This window comes from Hyperoodon ampullatus, assembly GCF_949752795.1.
Source record: "Hyperoodon ampullatus genome assembly, chromosome: 13".
In the NCBI taxonomy this organism is placed as follows: domain Eukaryota; kingdom Metazoa; phylum Chordata; class Mammalia; order Artiodactyla; family Ziphiidae; genus Hyperoodon; species Hyperoodon ampullatus.
The window spans coordinates 20,883,810-20,889,809 of NC_136926.1; positions in this window are offsets into that span (position 1 = coordinate 20,883,810).

The window sequence follows — 6,000 nt, forward strand, 5'->3', positions numbered from 1 at the left end:
GTGTCTTATCTTATATTTAAGTCTTTAAGCCATTTTGAGTTTATTTTTGTGTATGGTGAGAAGGTGTGTTCTAATTTCATTGATTTACATGCGGCTGTCCAACTCTCTCAACACCATTTGCTGAAGAGACTGTCTTTTCCCCATTGTATATTCTTTCCTCCCTTGTCAAAGATTAATTGTCCATACGTGTGTGAGTTTATTTTGGGGCTTTCTATTCTGTTCCATTGATCCATATGTCTGTTTCTGTGCCAGTAACACACGTTTCGATGACTGTAGCTTTGTAGTATTGTCTGAAGTCTGGGAGGGTTATGTCTCCTGCTTTCTTCTTTTTCCTCAGGATTGCTGTGGCAATTCTGGGTCTTTTATGGTTCCATATAAATTTTAGGATCATTTGTTCTAGTTCTGTGAAAAATGTCATGGGTATTTTGATAGGTACTGCATTAAATCTGTAGATTGCTTTGGGTAGTATGGCCATTTAAACAATATTAATTCTTCCAATCCAAGAGCATGGGATTTCTTTCCATTTCTTTGAATCATCTTCAGTTTCCTTTATTACTGTTTTATAGTTCTTAGCAATTCACCTCCTTGGTAAGGTTTATCCCCAAGTATTTTATTTTTTTGATGTGATAAAAACCATGAATTCTTAAAGCAATGAACCCAATCTGAAATTTCCTAGCAAGACACATTAGGGTTCCTGGGAATGAATTCCACAAGGCAGGAAATGTCAGCCAATAGGCAAGTCACCTACCTTACCAGAGCTATCTCCTCTCTCTAGCCCTGTGATCACGCATGTTTCGCAGACAGCAGTCACCACATCTGCTCTGCTGGTGGCTTCACAGTGGGAGTACTGAATGACTTGGTGATGGAGAGAGGAACAGAATACAGACCCGGAATTCTGGGGGGCGGAAATGACTTTGTCATCATCATTCTGTTTCTCTTTCTTTAGAAGGTCAAGTTGGCCATATCAGAGAAAGCCCCAGAAGGTGGTAATTTTGCCACTGACTTTAGCTGACATACTGACACATACTCCCCATGGTAGCTGGTTTGTACTGAACCTGTCACCGCCTCTTCAAAACGTTGCTGGTTGCCATGGAAACAGAAAAAGCACTGACTGAAAGAGCTGCTGGAAATTTCAAATCAAGATGTCCAAAACTGTCCCTGCAATATATTTTTCTAAGACCTGATTTGAAAGAGAAACAATGGCACAACTTGGCAAAGAAGACAACAGAAGATGAATGATAATAAGAATGGCTTGACATAATTTCTAGATCCCGACATCCTATCTCGATTCTATCCTTTTAAAAATCGGTCCCAGGGAGATATTGGGTGAAGCAGATTCAGTGATCCATGGGCTCCTGACTTGAGACATGACTTTGTTATGGATGGCAAGCCTGTTTGCTGTTCTCAGCATTTAAATCTTGACAGGACAGTGTGGCAACATAACTCGGAATATACTTGCTAAATGAACCTCTTGCATGCCAATCTACCTCCTACTCTCTGAGCTAAAAAAGAGCCTTGCAACTCAGATGATTATATATCTATTTTTTAAATCCAGTCTGTAAGGCGGCAGTGTGAAACAAAAGATAATGCCTTTCTTTAACCTTTGTCAGATTGGCATACCAGGAGATGAGATTTTCTTTTAAACTCCTAAAGAAGATATTCAATTAATTAAAAAAAATAGATTCAGAAAATAATTAGACAAACTGGAATTTTGGAAATTTCTCTTATGATATAAAAAGTGTCAACTACATCCTCCTATTCTGGCCTTTGGATTTTGTTTGGGCCATTCAAAAATGGTGGCCTTGTTCTCTTGGTTTTTCCCATGGTTCAAATAGTGGGAAACTTCTGCCTTCTCCATTTCACATGTTGGAATCGCCATCTTTCCTTCCAGTTACCCAAGGTAGAAACTTTGGAATCAAGTTTCTTGGAAACTTTGATTCCTTCTTCTCCCTCAACCCCCATGTATTAGTCAGCTCAGGCTGCCATAACAAAGTATTGGGTTGGCCAGAAAGTTCATTAGGATTTCCCATAAGATATTACGGAATACCAATACCATAGACTGGGTGGCTTAAACAACAGAAATTCATTTTCTATTGGTTCTGGAGTCTGGAAGTCTCAGGTCAGAGTGTCAGCATGGTCGGGTTCTGGTGTGAGTTTTCTTCCTGACCTACAGATAGCCACCCTCTTGCTCTGGTCTCACATGGCAGAGAGGAGGGGGGCGGTGGGGGGAGAGGGGGAGAGAGGAAGAGAGACAACTCTGTTGTCTCTTCTTATAAGGGCATTAATCCGACCCTCATGACCTCATCTAAATCTAATTGCCTGCCAAAGACCCCCATCTCCAAATACCATCGTGTTGGGGTTAACATATGAATTGGGGGGCCACAATGCAGTGGCAAATATCTATCAGGTTCTTTTTCTCCTCTCCATCACCACTACCACTATCCTAGTTGAGATGTTTATCATCTCTTACTAAGACAATTGAAGAGCCTCCTAGCTAATCTCTCTGCTCCCAGACTTTAAATCCCTTTAAATCTACCCCTTTAAATCTACCCTCCATGTAGTAAGTAGCCTTGTCTTCCAAAAAAGTTGAGACCAGATATTATGGTCTGGAAGCCAGATATCATGGGAAGGCCTACGTATAAATGAGAAGTTCAAGAGGTAGACTGGACCACTCACAGTTGATGCTCTGCTTCATGGAAAGCCCAGCCACCATCACCACAGCTGAAGTCTCCACTGTCCCCCAGTGCTGGCTTCTTTGCCTCCCCTGGATTGAGGCTAGGATCAGACACAGCGTCTGTTGTACCTGCCATGGTAGGAGCCCTGGCAGCTCTGGTACCCAGGTCCATGAGCACACCAGACTCTTGAAGACTCTGATCCTCCCCATCACGTCTAGACTTGGATGAAGCTCCATGTGGCAGGACCTGGGATGTGACCTCCCCAGCAGCTTCCCAAAAGCCTACGTGGGGACTCAGTGCCCTGTCGGATAAACTTTGACCAATGAGCATCAAGAGCCAGAAGCAAATTCCTCTCTCTTCCTCTCAGTGAACTGGTCTGAGGCACAGGGTTTCTGTACAGCCTGTTCACAAATGTCCCATGTGATAGAGCATCTGGCTGTGCTTCTCCACAGCCTCCTTGCACTTGTTTCATCTCGTTTGGTGGCTTATGTGCTGCCCTCTCATGATCACCTAACTGCCCACGTGTCACTCCCTCCATATCTGCTTCCCTATCTTCCCACCATCCCTGCCCCACAAACAAGTTCAAAGTCAGGCACCCCTTCTCTCTACTTCCACAAAAATCTGAATTATTGAAACCATTAGCTTTATTGAATGCTCCCCCATCACTCTCCCCTACTAGACAGTGAACTCCGCTGAGAGCAGGGGCCATGCTTTATTCATTTCTGTAATCCGCAACACCTAGCACTGTGTCTGGAGATTCAGTGAAGATTGGCTAAACTGAAGAGCCCATTGATGCTCACTTGGTGAGGCCTAAAATAGTACACAAGATTTCTACAGACATGACACTAAAGGAGAGCGTCCCTGGACATAGAGACAACCTGAGAAAATACCTAGATGCCAGAGTAGAGGGGATAAGCCTGGCCAGGTAGGTCGGGGCTCTCTTGCAAGGGCTTGACAACCAAGCCAGTGAGTCTGCATATCTTTTCGGTAGATAAATTGGGAGCCTTTGAAACCAGGGAGTTGCTTTAGAAAGCTGAAATTGTCCATGATATGTGGGGGGAGGGGATACTGATTGGGGAATGGTGCGGATCAGAATTGCTGTGGTAGCCAAGAGAATGGGAAAGAGGGATGCTTGTGGGCGAGACAGTGGAGGTAGAGTCCACTGGTCGCAGCAAGCACTTGGGAGTGGAAGAAATCAGAGTTAGCTTCTAGTATTCAAAACAAGGTCTCTGGGAGAACAGTGGGGCTGGCAATGGAAATTGTAAAGACAGGAGTCATCTTTGGTTTGGGGTTGGGAGGCAGAGATGAAGGAGTGTCAGAAGCATTTTCATAAAAGATGAAACTGCTGCAACACACACACACACACACCCCACCACCACCAGCAGCAACAGCGGACAGCAAGCCATGGTGGTTCTTTCATTTGTTTTGCCACTGTTTTTATCATGAGCAATGGGCACAGGACTAAAATAACATTTCTGCAAATTCAGAGGGCAAGAGCCATCTGTCCTGCGATTTCTGCTTCAATGTAAGGTGAGTCAGCAGAGGTGAAAGTATTAGCTCCCCCTTTGATCTCCCTGCAAATTCCCATCTTTCTGCGTCAACCTAAACATTCACACTGTGGGCATATACTTCCTGGGGCTAACTGAATAAATTCCTTTAGGGACAGATCATGTTATTGGGGCAGGAAGGAAAGCCAAAGAGTAGTGAAGAAACAGTGAAAGTTACATAACAATAGGAAAATTCCTCTTCTACCAAGTCATTGGTCTTCTAGAAAGGAAGGCACTTGGAGGCTTCATATCCAAGAAGCTGTTATTGTTATCGCTCTCATCATTTTCATGTTTCAGGCGCTTATGCAGCGCCCAGCTGTGGCTGTTAATTGGCCAGTGAGTTAAGAGCATTCATAGAGCAGACTCTCGGACAGCCGGCACTAAGGGAAAGATGGAAAATAAAAGTTGCAGTCCCCGTCCTCCGAGAGTACTCCCTAATGTGAGTAATTCAAACACAGAAGATCATTTAGAAATAAGACACTAGAGGCTATGAAGTACTGAACAGTAAACGGCTAAAGGTTAAAATTTAGTGTTTTCATAGTGTGCCAGCAAGTAGAACTCTTAGGAAGGAGAGTTTGGGGAGCCCAAGAGCATCATCTTGGGATGGAGCAGTTTGGAGAAAGTTCTCTCTTCTTTTTCATCAAGTTATTCTGGGTGGGCTTCACCAACGTGATGTATCAAGACATATATATATAGAAGAGCTATTAAGTCGAGTGCTTGGATATCACAAAGTGATTCTGAGATAAGTGAAGGGAGGATCATTCTAGGAGGGAGAGTGATTGGGGGAAATCCAGCAGCTTCTAAGGCAAGTCCAGTGCTTCTCAGTGGAGTCCTCAAAATATCTGCACCAGAACAGTCTGATTCAGCTGGTCAGGAATGGGACCAGACAATCCCCATTTTAATCCAGCCCCAGGTGATCCTGAGGCATCCTAAGTTTGAGAACCATGGCAAGTCTTTCTCCCTGGTCCTCCCATCCCCACCCCACCCATCCCTGTAATGGCTCTCATGTATTCAATCATGTACGTATTCAAATATATGTACGGAGTCTCTGCTGTGTGCCATGCTCTGTTGTAGGGGCTGAAGATGCAGGAGAAAACAAAAGAGACCAAGTCCCTGCCCTCCTGGAGTTCCTATCCTAGTGAAGTAGCCAAACAACAAACCAATAAATATACAATAAATATGCAATATGGTGATGAGCACTGCAGGGGAGCCAGGAAGGACAGTGGCTCAAGTGGACGATGGGTCAAGTGCTGTTGGATATCAAAGGACAAGGAGGTCCTCTCTGATCAGTGGCATTTAAGCAGAAACCCAGTCTTTCTAAGTGCCCTGAGACTGCTGGCTGATTTGCCCATTCCCTGAGTTCTTCCTCATCCTCCAGATTCATTCCTTCACCAATACTGAGGGCGTCTTGCGTGCCAGTAAGATCTCTGCAGCACCTGCTGCCCAGCCTCATCAGGGTTGCTTTGTTTTTGTTCCTGCCATTCTCAGCAGTTCCATGGTTTTTCACAGCCCCTGCTGATCGCCCAAGTCTCTCCCACATCCTCCCCACCCACTGTACTTCTGATCCATTGCTCTGAATTTCCATCTTCCCAAATCAACATGGTGCTCCAAACATCACACTCTGTAGGACACAACCTGCAGAAGGCTTGGCAAGGGCTAGATGATGGCTGGAGCTCCAAGGAGTAGGGAAGTCTGTGAACAGCAATAAACTGCATAATCATGCCGGCTCCTCTTGTGGTTAAGCAAGATCCTGAAGGCAGCAGCCTGGATGAAAAGGG